The sequence below is a fragment of the Malaclemys terrapin genome, chromosome 1 (assembly GCF_027887155.1).
Source record: "Malaclemys terrapin pileata isolate rMalTer1 chromosome 1, rMalTer1.hap1, whole genome shotgun sequence".
Lineage (NCBI taxonomy): Eukaryota > Metazoa > Chordata > Testudines > Emydidae > Malaclemys > Malaclemys terrapin.
The window spans coordinates 355,875,747-355,889,467 of NC_071505.1; the positions used below are offsets into that span (position 1 = coordinate 355,875,747).

Genomic DNA, 13,721 nt, shown 5'->3' on the forward strand with positions numbered 1-13,721 from the left:
ACGTCCCTCCTTGCAAACTGGAGGCAGGGGGCTCAAACAGAGGCACTCTCCCCTTGTAGTCAGTGCTCGTCCCAGCACTTGGGGGTGCTGCAGGAAGTGGGGTGGGGACTCAGTAACGGGCATTTCTGCCCGCAGTCGGAGCTGGCCCCACAGCAGCAATAGGGGCTGCTGTGCTGCTGGAGGTGCCATGGGTCAGGCCACTACTACTCATGTTCTTAGTTTAGTGGCCTCCCTGTTTCTGGTGCCCATCGTTGTGCTGTCCAGGCCCCTGGTGGTCTTGAGACTTGCCCCAGGAAAGGCCACTGGGCAGAGAGGCTGAGCTCCACAGATTTACCCCAGTGTCCTTGCCCAAGCCCAGCCTGGGGGATGCGAGCCTGTCCCACAGTGCAGCACAGGCTGGCACTCACCTGCTGCTCTCCCCCCAGTGCAGAGAAGCTGCAGGGAAAGCAGCTAGCCAGGACTTGCTTCTCACCTTCCACTGAGCAGCCAGCACCTCCCACTGCCCTCTCCCACTGGTCATCCCCTTGCAGCACTGTTGGGGGGCCTGGTGCTGCAGGCGGGGCCCAGAGGTCCTCCTCTTGGTCTCTTTGCAAGTGACCCAACTTCAAGGGGGGCAGGAGAGCCTTATTCTGAGCATCCCACTATGCTCTCTGGGACATAGGAGCTGGAAGCACCCCTCCTGCACCTCAGGATCCCATCCTGCTGTTAGGGCCTCAAGTGTCAGCACTCCCAGACCTCCGGCCAGGGCTGCAGTGAGGAGCGGGCTGTCACAGGCTTAAGGGACAGGCTGAGCTGCCAGCCAGTACGCCCTGCTCACCTGCTCCCAGCTGGGCTACAGCACAACTTTCAGAAAGACTCCTTGGTTCTGAGCTTCTCAGTGGCAGTGACAGGAGAGGAGCCCCAGCCCAGCCAACAGCTGGGCCCTGAAAGAAGGGCAGGGCGGGGGAAGCCAGCATTGCCAGAGCATCAGGGGCACCGGGGGGTTCAGAACCTGCACCTTGAACCCAGGGCTCCTGGCCCAATATCCTGGGTTCTCGTTTGTGTGGGGAGGCTGCCCCAAGATCCCTCCAGTTCCCTGCAGCTCCAGGTCAGCCACTAATGGCTCCTTTCCCAAGAACATCCCCTCTGGGGGACACTGCCCAGGGCTCATCTCCCACTGAGAGCTCGAAGGGGAGAACAGACCCCGGAAAAGGAGGCAAAAGGGAGGCAGCTGGGACAGGCCCGGGTGAAGTGAAGTTCACGCTCCATAGCTGCAGCTCCTCCCCACACTGGGGCTGGGGCCTCAGCGCCCGTGAGCAAGCAGCACAGGAACATAGACGAGCCCCAGGGAAAGGGCCCAGCTGGGGGCTGCAAACAGCTCTTAGGAGCCTCCTAACCTGGGTCACATGTCAGCCCCTCAGGCAGCCCAGGCCCTAGAAGCAATTTCACCACTGGCCTCTCCTGCTGGGAGGCTAAGACTAGAGTAACAGGGAGCCCCTGTCCAGCACTCTTGCCCCATGCCCTACATGGGCGCATGCTGCCCCCTCCCAACAGCCATGGCTATCACCCCACTCCCTACAGTGCCCCGTGCTGCACTCTCCCTCCAAAACCTAAGTTCCTGTCCTACTCCCCACAGTGCCCCCACCACCTCTCCTGCCATGCTCCCTAGAACACCTCTTGGTGAGAGAGAAGGGGACTGGAGTATCCAGGAGTTCCCCCAATGGCCAGCACTCCTGCCTGGCTCCCTACAGGTCCCCCTACTGAGAGAGGCTTGCACTGGAGTAGTCAGGCACTTCCCCACAGCGGGAGCTTTGTTCCTTGGAGCCCTGTGTGCATTTCATAGGGAACTCATTCCCTCCCATCTCACTTCCCTTGCCCCTCCAGCTGTTGGAAGTAGCCCCATGTAACAGGATCCCCTTCTCCTGCCACCAGCTACAGAATCCATGCAGCTGCAGGCATCATGAGCTCTGGAGCAGCCTTGGGAACCGACCCCAGCTGCACACACCTCACTTGATGGGCTTGTCTCCCTCCCTCCATCTTCTTCCCCCTTTCCACTCCTTTTTTTCTGTTTCTCCACTCTTTTGTCTTGTCCATGCTCAGAGAGGGATTGGACATAAAGCAAAGAGCTCCTGGAGCAAAGTGGCTCCCAGCAGCAGGCATGCACAGAGTATGGCAGGTTGGGTGAGGGGCACGGGAGACGAGTGGGCAAAGCAGAGCACAGCAGGCTGTGAGAAGGCGTGGCATGGCCAGTTGGATTTGGGGAGATCACACAGCAGGCTGATGTGTAGGGCAGAGGGTGTGGGGTCCAGCTGCTTTAGTGGGGACAAAAGTGAGGCACAGTATGAGCCAGTCTGAGCGCCTGCATCACCTAGCTGGAGAATCTCACCCAGTGACCCTGCATCCAGCCCAGAATGCCTGGCTGAGCCAGAATAAGTCTTTTAGCAAAACTATCCACTAGCCATTTACTGGTTTTAAGTGATGAAGAATCCACCATGCTGTCTAAGGTTAGTTACCCTCACTGATGAAAACCTTTAGCTGATTTCCAGTCTGCATTTGTCTTGTTCTGCCTTTGTATGGGAGATTAAAGAGCTGCCTACTCTCAGAAATATCTTCCCCATGCATGTATTTTTACTGTGATCAAGTCACCTCTAAACAGACTGAGCTTCTTTAGTCTTTCACTGTAAGGCAGGGTTTCCAGACTTCCGCTGCTCATTCTTGTACCTCTTTTCTGAAGCCCAAAACAGGACACAGTATTCAGTAACTGTCTCACTCATGACACCTGCAGAGGTCATACCTCCTACCTACCCCTACTCAATATTCACCTGCTTGTTAGAGTGGGGGAGTAGCACCATAATAGCAAATGTTGAGAGCTGCTTACTGTTAACAGCCAATTTTTCTAAGTGGTGTAAAATCCACATGCTGACTCAGACTGCTTGAAAAGTGCCCTGCCTCAGTGGGGCTCCAGGATGGGTCACTGAGCCGAATTTGGGGCTGTTTACCAAGGGGTTCCTGACATAGAGCAGCCCTTAGAAAATTATGTGATATCAACGTTAGGGTTTTAATTGTTAATATTCAAAATGCTTTGAAACCCACATGCACAGGGAGGTTGTCTTGACAACTGGTACGCTGCAGCATGAAGGCAGACTTTGTGGTGCAAACTGGCCATTTCATCAACAGTTTCAGATATACAGCCCCTCCTCCAAAATGAGGTGCTTACAATTTTCAAAATATATATGTAAATTGCTTTAAAACTGTGGTGCCATATCAGGGGCTGGAGTAGAGCTTGTGGTGCAAATTTGGAGTCATTTGAGCACATGCATAGGGAGCTTGTTGGTAGTCCACAACAGAAACTGGGATAGACTGTGAGGGGATGAGGAAGAGAATGGGTCAGTTCACATGTCTCAGAGCTCCAGTGTCATTTCCATGGGATGGTCTCAGGTTTGTGCAGAATCCCTTCCCCTTGTTAGCCCCCAAAGGGGAGTAGAGCATCTGCAGTGTGCCTCCCCTCCCCCTTGGGTCTCCAGCTGATAAATGTACCCCTCACAGCCCCTTGGTTACTACTTTCCCTCTGCACAGCCACTCCAGCCCTACTGGGGCCAGGGATGACCAGGTGGAGAGCAGAGCTGCTAGCCAAGAGGTGGTGCAGTATGCCCACAAAGTCCCCTCATTCCTACACCTCACAGGTGCCCCTCAAACATATCCCCTTCCCCACTACCACCGCCTTGTGCCCTTCCAGCACAATACAGCCTGGCATACATCCAGTGGATTAACTGCTATCTAAATGAGCAATCATAGCACACAGGACTGGATCGCTGTGTCCAGAGTCCTGCTGTCACAGGTAACTTCATCATATAATCCTGTTCATAAATTTATCAAATTTTAAAATGTATTTTAAAATTAGCTGGGTTGTTTGCCCCCGCTACCTGTATTGGGAGGTTGTTCCAGAACTGTCTTCCTCTGATGGTTAGAAACCTTCTTCTAATTTCCAGCCTAAACGTATTCATGCCAGTTTATTCCCATTCTCATAGAGTGTGTGGGTTTCTAGTGGGGTCCCGAAGGTTCTTGGCCCGATGCTATTTAACATTTTTCTCAGAAAAATGGAAGAAAGCTTAGTCATTATTGTTACATTTGCAGCAGATGATACAAAGATTGGGGGAGTGGTAAATAATGAAGAGGACTGGTCACTGATAAAGAGCAATCTGGATCACTCGGTAACCTGAGGGCAGGCAAACAATATGTTTTTTAATACAGACAAATATAAGGTCATACATCTAGCAACAAGGAATGCAGGCCATACTTACAGGATGGGGGATGTTATGCTGGGTAGCACTGACTCTGAAAAATATTTGGGGGTGCTGGTGGATAATCAGTAACCACAAGTTCCCAGTGCAATGCTATGGCCGAAAGGGCTAGGATGAACTTTGGCCGTATAAACAAGGGAATATCACCTTACCTACATGGGGAACAAAAGATTCTAGCATCTGGGGAAGTGTTCTCTAGTACACTATTGAACCAAATCAAACTGGTTATAGGTGAAAAACTGTAATATGCTAGCAGGATTTAGACTGAAAAGATTGTGTGTAAATCACATCTTTACCTGGAGATGATTGACTAAGAAACGGCACACCTACCAAAGAAGATTAGTCTTGAACTTCAGAAATTTCACAAAAGCTTTCCACGGCATTCATAGAGAATCGTGGAAGTTCTAGCAATAATATGGGCTTCCTAGAAAGATAGTGCCACTGGTCAAGATGTTATAGAAAGTTTCAAAATGCTGTGTAAGGATAGTAAGTGGAGATATGGATTAGTTTGATATCGCTGAAGTGGAGCCAGGTTGCATCTTATCACTTCTTCTTTTCTGCACTGTGGTAGATCACATGATGTGAAGAACAACATCAAAGGAAGATACAAAAGTTATGTGGAGTAGAGGAAATATCTGACTTTGCAGATGACATTGTTCTGTTGGATGCAGATGGCGATGCCATGACAAAGACTACTATCAATGTCAAATGTGAGGATGCCAAAGTAGGATTCAAAATCAGCCAAAAGAAAATGACAGGTTTCAGGGTAGCAGCCGTGTTAGCCCATGAAAGCTTATGCGCTAATGAATTTGTTAGTCTCTAAGGTGCCACAAGTACTCCTGTTCTTTTTCCAAAAGAAAATGAAAGTCATGATCATTGAAAAACTTGGTGAAGACTAGAAACTCATTAACCATGCCATATTGTAGGTGGGGGAGATTTTTGGGTGCTCAGAGCCCAGTAACATATCTGGAACACTGCCCACACCTGGAATACCAATTGTTATGCTGGGACAAAGTGGGAATGTTCTTAATGTTTTGTCTGAATACTGCATGTGTGCCTCGGTTTCCCCTATGTGTTATTCAAGTATCTAAGTGGTGGGACAAGGGTGTGTGATATGGCTGACACTCTGTAGCCTGGCAACTGATGGCCAGGGCCCATTCTCTGCAAGAATCAACTGGAGGTGTTGGAGAACAAAGTGAGAGATGGAGGTTAGGTGATCTGTTTGCTCAGAAAAGAGACAAAGGAAGGAGAGGAGCAGCTGTGCGTGACTGAAGCTGGGCGGCTGGAAGCTGGTCAGTCTCCTGGTTGGAACTTGGGGGGAGAGCCCAGGGCTCTGGATCCCCCCAACGATGGACTTTGTTGTAACTTCCTGATTTCTGTGCTAACACGATCTGTTCTATGCTGTGTTCTAGGCAACTAATCAACCATTCTGTTTGACCTCGCTGGCTGAGTGTCCCTGTTGACTATGAAGCTGGGGGTACATGACCCTTTTGGGGGGGTGTAAGGCTTCACCAGATGTCCTATTCGGGTTGACTCACTATGGGGAGCTCATGGCGTGGAACAGTGGTGCTGAACGGTCCAAGGTCAGACCCAAGGAGGCACTGAAGCCAAGGAGCTTTGCCTAGTGAGAATGTGCCCTGGGAGGGGAGTCACACTACAGAGGGTCCTGTCTGACTTAACATAACATAAGAATGGCCGTACTGGATCAGACCAAAGGTCCATCCAGCCCAGTATCCTGTCTACTGACAGTGGCCAATGACAGGTGCCCCAGAGGGAGTGAACCTAACAGGTAATGATCAAGTGATCTCTCTCCTGCCGTCCATCACCACAAGTTGACTGTGCACTGTGTGAAAAAGAACTTCCTTTTATTTGTTTTAAACCTGCTGATCATTAATTTCATTTGGTGGCCCCTAGTTCTGATATTACACTGGTCTACAATTTTTGAGAAGTCGTCTGCTTCAGAGATAAAATGTGCTATTTATTATGTATTTTGATGTGCTGAATTCAAATATGACAATTAAAACAACTGACTGGCTACTGTTTCTAAGATATTTAAGTTTTTACATTTGATGTCTATGTATATTGTGTAGATAGTAGAGTTTTAATCATAAATTGTAAACCTAGGTCTTTTCATGTGTTTATGGTTGCTTTACATGATAATATTTCACCTGTCCTGTTTATGTAACACTTTAAAAATCATCAAAAGGGTTATATAAATAAAATTTATTATGAAACAAAAGGCAAAAAACTATTATGTACATAGTTTAGTCTATTCAGTGTCTACTCGGCGCTTCTTGGCTTGTCTCTTGTATTCATTAAATGGAGCATCTCTTGTCACTGTCAGCAATAGTCTGCAAGCATTGATGGGCTCCATTTGCCCTGATAGCGTTTCTCCATTGTTGCAATGTCCTGGTGAAATCGCTCGCCGTGCTCGTCGCTCACTGATCCGCAGTTCGGTGGAAAAAAATCTAGATGAGAGTGCAAAAAATGTATCTTTAGTGGCATGTTGCAACCAAGGCTTTTGTATGCCTTGAGGAGGTTTTCCACCAACAACCTGTAGTTGTCTGCCTTGTTGTTTCCAAGAAAATTTATTGCCACTAACTGGAAGGCTTTCCATGCCTTTTCCTTGCCACGCAGTGCATGGTCAAATGCATTATCTCGAAGAAGTTCACGAATCTGAGAACCAACAAAGACACCTTCCTTTATCTTAGCTTCACTTAACCTTGGTAATTTTCCACGTAGGTAATTGAAAGCTGCTTGTGTTTTGTCAATGGCCTTGACAAAGTTCTTCATCATGCCCAGCTTGATGTGTAAGGGTGGTAACAAAATCTTCCTTGATTCAACAAGTGGTGGATGCTGAACACTTTTCCTCCCAGGCTCCAATGACTGTTGGAGTGGCCAATCTTTCTTGATGTAGTGGGAATCTCTTGCACGACTATCCCATTTGCAGACCAAATCAAGGGTCGTATATACTGACCCAATAGCATTATCTTGAAAACTAGAGCTAATCAACAATTTTAAGCATCATTTTCGTTCTCAGTGACCCAGAATTAGTAAAGTTTGACTACATTTATTTCAGAAGCATTTTGGCTGTAGAGCAGTGTTATGGGAACAAGTAAATAACTTTTCCTTATTCACTTTCTCCACATCACTCATGATTTTATATGCCTCTATCATATCCCCCCTTAGTCTCCTCTTTTCCAAGCTGAAAAGTCCTAGCCTCTTTAATCTCTCCTCATATGGGACCCATTCCAAATCCCTAATCATTTTAGTTGCCCTTCTCTGAACCTTTTCTAATACCAGTATAGCTTTTTTGAGATGAGGAGACCACATCTGTATGCAGTATTCATGATGTGGGCGTACCATAGATTTATATAAGGGCAATAAGATATTCTCTGTCTTATTCTCTATCCCCTTTTTAATGATCCCTAACATCCTGCTTGCTTTTTTGACTGCCGCTGCACACTGCGTAGACATCTTCAGAGAACAATCCATGATGATTCCAAGATCTTTTTCCTGATTAGTTGTAGCTAAATTAGCCCCTATCATATTGTATGTATAGTTGGGGTTATTTTTCCCAATGTGCATTACTTTACATTTATCCACATTAAATTTCATTTGCCATTTTGTTGCCCAATCACTTAGTTTTGTGAGATCTTTTTTGAAGTTCTTCATAGTCTGCTTTGGTCTTAACTATCTTGGGCAGTTTAGTATCATCTGCAAACTTTGCCACCTCACTGTTTATCCCTTTCTCCAGATCATTTATGAATAAGTTGAATAGGATTGGTCCTAGGACTGACCCTTGGGGAACACCACAAGTTACCCCTCTCCATTCTGAAAATTTACCATTTATTCCTACCCTTTGTACCCTGTCTTTTAACCAGTTCTCAATCCATGAAAGGATCTTCCCTCTTATCCCATGACAAATTAATTTATGTGAGAACCTTTGGTGAGGAACCTTGTCAAAGGCTTTCTGGAAATCTAAGTACACTATGTCCACTAGATCCCCCTTGTCCACATGTTTGTTGACCCCTTCAAAGAACGCTAATAGATTGGTAAGACACGATTTCCCTTTACAGAAACCATGTTGACTTTTGCCCAACAAGTTATGTTCTTCTATGTGTCTGAAAATTTTATTCTTTACTATTGTTTCAACTAATTTGCCCGGTACTGACTTTAGACTTACCGGTCTGTAATTGCCAGGATCACCTCTAGAGCCCTTTTTAAATATTGGCATTACATTAGCTATCTTCCAGTCATTGGGTACAGAAGCCGATTTAAAGGACAGGTTACAAACTATAGTTAGTAGTTCCGCAATTTCACATTTGAGTTCTTTCAGAACTCTTGGGTGAATGCCATCTGGTCCCAGTGACTTGTTACTGTTAAGTTTATCAGTTAATTCAAAAACCTCCTCTAGCGACACCTCAATTTGTGACAATTCCTCAGATTTATCACCTACAAAAGCCGGCTCAGGTTTGGGAATCTCCCTAACATCCTCAGCCGTGAAGACTGAAGCAAAGAATTCATTTAGTTTCTCTGCAATGACTTTATCGTCTTTAAGTGCTCCTTTTGTATCTTGATCATCCAGGGGCCCCACTGGTTGTTTAGCAGGCTTCCTGCTTCTGATGTACTTAAAAACATTTTGTTATTACCTTTTGAGTTTTTGGCTAGCTGTTCGTCAAACTCCTTTTTGGCTTTTCTTATTACATTTTTACACTTAATTTGGCAGTGTTTATGCTCCTTTCTATTTACCTCACTAGGATTTGACTTCCACTTTTTAAAAGATGCCTTTTTATCTCTCACTGCTTCTTTCAGAGTGGTTCCAGAGCACCCAGCCTGTGCACTCTGTGACATGCTCATCACTGAAAGGAGCTAGAAAGGCCATTTCTGAAGCCTTAGCACAACTAACAGACCAGGATGGGAGGGGAAATGAGTGACCACAAGGAGTAAACATGACCCTGTGCCCTCCTGACTTGAGCTTTTGCCGAAGCATGCGGTTTTGCAAGATGGGAAGTCTGGCAATAGTTAAATATTGCTATGTGAAATACAGCTCGTTAACTGATAGAAAATTCCCTGCCTGACAGGCTGGAAAACTACAGGTTGGGAAACTCCACACTTAACTTAGCTTCTGCTCAGCAGTTGTTGTTTTTTGATGAACAAGCTGTGTAATACTAACAAATTGGATATAAAAAGAGGAAGAAATCTGAGATTGGTGGACAATTGAAGGCTTTGACACCTCTCAAGTTCCCCTGCAGATGGAAAGTTAGCCACTGCACATTTACAGTTATTCACTCGAGACCTCCTCAAAACCCTGGGTAAATATTAATCTGAGGGTAATTTGGGGTGTTTAGTTAACTTGTTGCAGATGTAAGTACTTGAGACTAAATAAAGTAAAGTGTTAAGTGAAAGCATTCTAGTATTATACTGCTTATGCCAACCATCTATCAGTCGGACAGCTGTGTCCCCATTGATTTATTTCCTGCCATCTTCTCGCCAAGAGTAAAAGTTACCAATGGCTTTGGGTTCAGAAACCCCACGGATAACAATACAGCTTGGAAGCACAGTCAGTGCTGGTGGGACTTTTTCAAGACTGGCAAATATCTGGAAAAATAAGGGGGTTCACACATGAACCACTGAAGTTCTACAATGTTATTGTGATACCTACATTGTAGCATGTTTCTGAAACTTGGCAAATGCTAGAAGCCTGCAACAGGAAATTTAACACATTTAATCAGAGATGTTTGCAGAGAATATTTCATGCCCACTGGTGGAAAAAATAAGTGTTGCTAAGGACTGGTCAAAATACTTTAGAGGCAATGATTCAAGAGAGAAGGCTGAACTGGTTTGGGCATGTTGTACAGGTGTAAAAAAAGACATTCCTAGACAAGCTCTTGACTGGATACAACTTGGTGGAAGACGGAAAAGAGGAGGACAACAAAGAATGTAAGAAACTGTGACAATTAGGGTGCAGACATCCCAAAGGGAGAACGTTTAAACACATTCACAGTCCTTCATAGCAGTAGGCAAAAAATGGTTGCTCACCTTCTCGTAACTGTTTTTGTTTTGTTTTTTGTTTTAATAGAATATCAGGGTTGGAAGGGACCTCAGAAGGTCATCTAGTCCAACCCCCTGCTCAAAGCAGGACCAATCCCCAGACAGATTTTTGCCCCAGATCCCTAAATTGCCTCCTCAAGGATTGAACTCACAATCCTGGGTTTAGCAGGCCAATGCTCAATGATGTGTTGTTCATGTCCATTCCAATCAGGTGTGTGCGCGCGCGTGCATGATGTCTGGAAGAATTTTCCCTTAGCAGCATCCGTTGGGTCGGCCTGGGCGCTCCCCGGAGTCGCACCCTCATGGTGCCTAATATAGAGCCCTGCCGACCTGCCACCCCTTTAGTTCCTTCTTGCCGGCTACTCGGACAGAGGTGTAGGAGGGTGGGTATTGGAATGGACATGAATAACACATCTCGAAGAACAACAGTTACGAGAAGGTCAGTAACCGTTTTTTCTTTTTTGAGTGCTTGTTCATGTCGATTCCAATCAGGTGACTCTGAAGCAAATTTAGGAGGTGGGGTCAGAACTGTTCACTGACTGGAGTACTGCTCTACCAAAGGCCACATCATTTCTGGCCTGCTTAGTAACTGCATAGTGTGCAGCAAAAGTGTGTATTGATGACCATGTCGCTGCCCTGCAAATTTCCTGGGTGGGGACTTAAGCCAGGAAAGCTGACGATGAAGCTTGCACCCTTGTAGAGTGCGGCGTTATCGGGGGCGCTGGGATCCCTGCTAGATTATAGCACTTGGTAATGCAGGCCACAATCCATGATGAAATGCGCTGTGTCGAAACAGGCTGGCCCTTCATCCTGTCTGCTACTGTGACAAAGACCTGTACACAGGAGCCATTGGGGTCGGGGGGCCAGGTGCTGACATCGGCACCTGGGCTGTAGGTGCCTGCATCGAGGTCGATGTCAACAACGGTGCAGGTGTGGGAGATGGGTGTGTCGCTGTTGTGAAGGCCGTGCCGAAGTTGGAGCCAGGCACAGTGCTGGAGTCGACGACGGTGCTGTAGGGAAAGGCGTCAGGACCGTAGGCGCCAGGGGCGGATGCACAGCGGAAGGTGGAATGAAAGTGGTGGGAGCAACTGAAGACGTCGCTGGGCGTGGGCCCTGGGTTCCTCCCTGGCCGTGGTGATAAGCCCAGGGAGTCCAGAAGGGCCACTGAGGCTGATTCTACCACTGCGGAGGCCACGCTTGATGCTCCCTTCCATCTCTGCCTGACCTCGCTCTACGGTTTCTGCTCCTACTTGAGCGATAGGAGTTGGGCTCCGACTCCAAGGTCTCAGACACTGAAGACCACGGAGGAGCCAATCCTCGGTGCCTCGAACGTCGAGAGCTTGGGGAGCAGGAAGGCTCTGTCGGAGCGCGTAGGTGCCGATGGACAAGGCGAAGGGGAGCGCCTCGACATCATAGCCGGCTTTCCCTTGGAATACACAGGAGGACGGGGCTCCAGTGCTGAGGGTTCCTACCTGGCAGGCAAGAACGGTGCCGTCAGGTGGAGGAGATCTCTGGCAGCCTGATACGCTTCCGGCATGGACAGGAGCTGAAGCTGCTGCGTAGGCGCCGGAGATCAAGGTGGGGCCAGACTCGACTGCCTCACCTGGACAGGAGTCGACACGGCCCCAGAAGGAGAGGCCGAGGAGTGGCCCGCCTGGGGTCACACTTCTTGAGGCTTAGCCGGAGGAGAACGGTCGTCCGGCTTTTTCTTCTTTTGGAGGCACCGGCGAGTGGGAGCAGTGCCTACTATCAGATGGGCCCCGTGAGGAGCCGTGTCGATGCCAAGCGTCCCTGGAGGAGCCTTCCTTGGCGCCAACAGCGCCGGGGCGCTCCACGTCGAGGACGCCACCGTAGGGGTCGGGTCTCTCAAGCCCAGGTCGGAATGGGGGCACAAGGCTGCCTCCATGAGGATCACCTTCAGTCGCTGTTCCCGTTCTTTACATGTTCTCGGGCGGAACTCGTGGCAGATCTTGCAATGATCTTTTTGATGGGTTTCCCCCAGGCACCTAAGACACGACGAGTGTGGATCACTCTTAGGCATGCGCTAGCTTCCTCCTCTCCTATAGTTAAGGGGTAAACTGGGAAATTGTTTTAAGGCAATAGGTAACTCTTATTAGAAAAATAATTTTATCTAATATGAAAATGTAAAGCCTGAGGTTGTATCTTTATGTTATTTTCTGTGTAACTTATATATCTTTGCTTTCCCTTTACTATTTCTTCTTTCAATCTGTGTTTTTTCTATTAAATGAACTTTTATTTATTTTTATCCCAAGCAGGTTTCTGTTGTGCCTTCAGCTCAAATGTCTAGTAATTAAGAACTCAGGGAGGATGTATTAGGCGAGACCCAGGACTGAAAGGGTTGTTTGTGTCACCCTGCAAAGAGTAACTAGGCTCGTGAGAGCCAGGGTGAGACCTTGTGTTTGTGGGCAGGCTGCGGGTGTCAAGGAATTGAAACATAGCGGCACAGCACAAAGGCCCTAAGTTACAGGCCAGGCAGTGACAGAACCCCTTATTGGTCTGCAAGGACCCCAAAATGTCACAAAAACCATTGAAAAAGATGTCGTCTTGGAAACCGACTATAATAGAGAAAGAAATTTGGCATTAACCAGACAGAGGTGGAAACACTGGGTTGCTTCATGTGTCACAAGGCACAAAAGCATCTAATCTAATCTAGCAGTCAAAGGCCTAACACGATCCAATGGCTGGAAGTTGAAGTTAGACAAATGCAGATCGGAAATAAGGCACAAACTTTTAACAGTGAGGGTAATTAACCAGGGGCGTGGGGGGGTGCAGAGTAAAATCACTGCACAGGTGCTGCTGGAACTTGGAGGGCAGGACCTGGGGGCTTCTGGGGTCTCCACCAGTTAGTGGCCCCATCTCTGCCCCTTAAGGCAGGACAATGAGAACCAGGGCCGGCTCTGGCTTTTTTTCTGCCCCAAGCAAAAAACGCCAGAAGGTGGGGCGGGAGGGGAGGAGGAAAACAAACCTGCCCCCGGTCGGAGCGGCAAAAGGGGGCGGGAGGGAAGAGAACAAACCGGCAGGCCAGAGCAGCGAAAGGGAGGGGGAGACAAACCGGCCGGCCGGAGCAGCAAAGGGGAGGGCGGGGGGCACGGGAAACAAATCTGCCCCCCGGCCGGGGGCGGGGGTGGGGGGGTTAGACATCAAACTGGCCGGCCGGAGTGAAGGGGGGAGGACAAACCAGCTGGCCGGAGCAGCAAAGTGGGGGGGGGCGGGAAACAAACCTGCCCCCGGCTGGAGCGGCAGGAGGGAGAGAACAAACCGGCCGAGCAGCAAATGGGGGGGGGGGGGGAAACAAACCTGCCTCCAGCCGGAACGGCAAAGGGGGGGGAAACAAAGTGGCCCTCCAGCTGGAGCGGCAAAGGGGGG

At 48.3% G+C, this 13,721-nt stretch overlaps 1 protein-coding gene across 2 annotated transcripts in view; it reads right to left on the reverse strand.

The window, feature by feature from the left end:
- DCHS1 (dachsous cadherin-related 1) overlaps positions 1-13,721 on the reverse strand; it is a 119,504-nt gene that overhangs the window by 79,297 nt on the left and 26,486 nt on the right. The window lies entirely within an intron of this gene.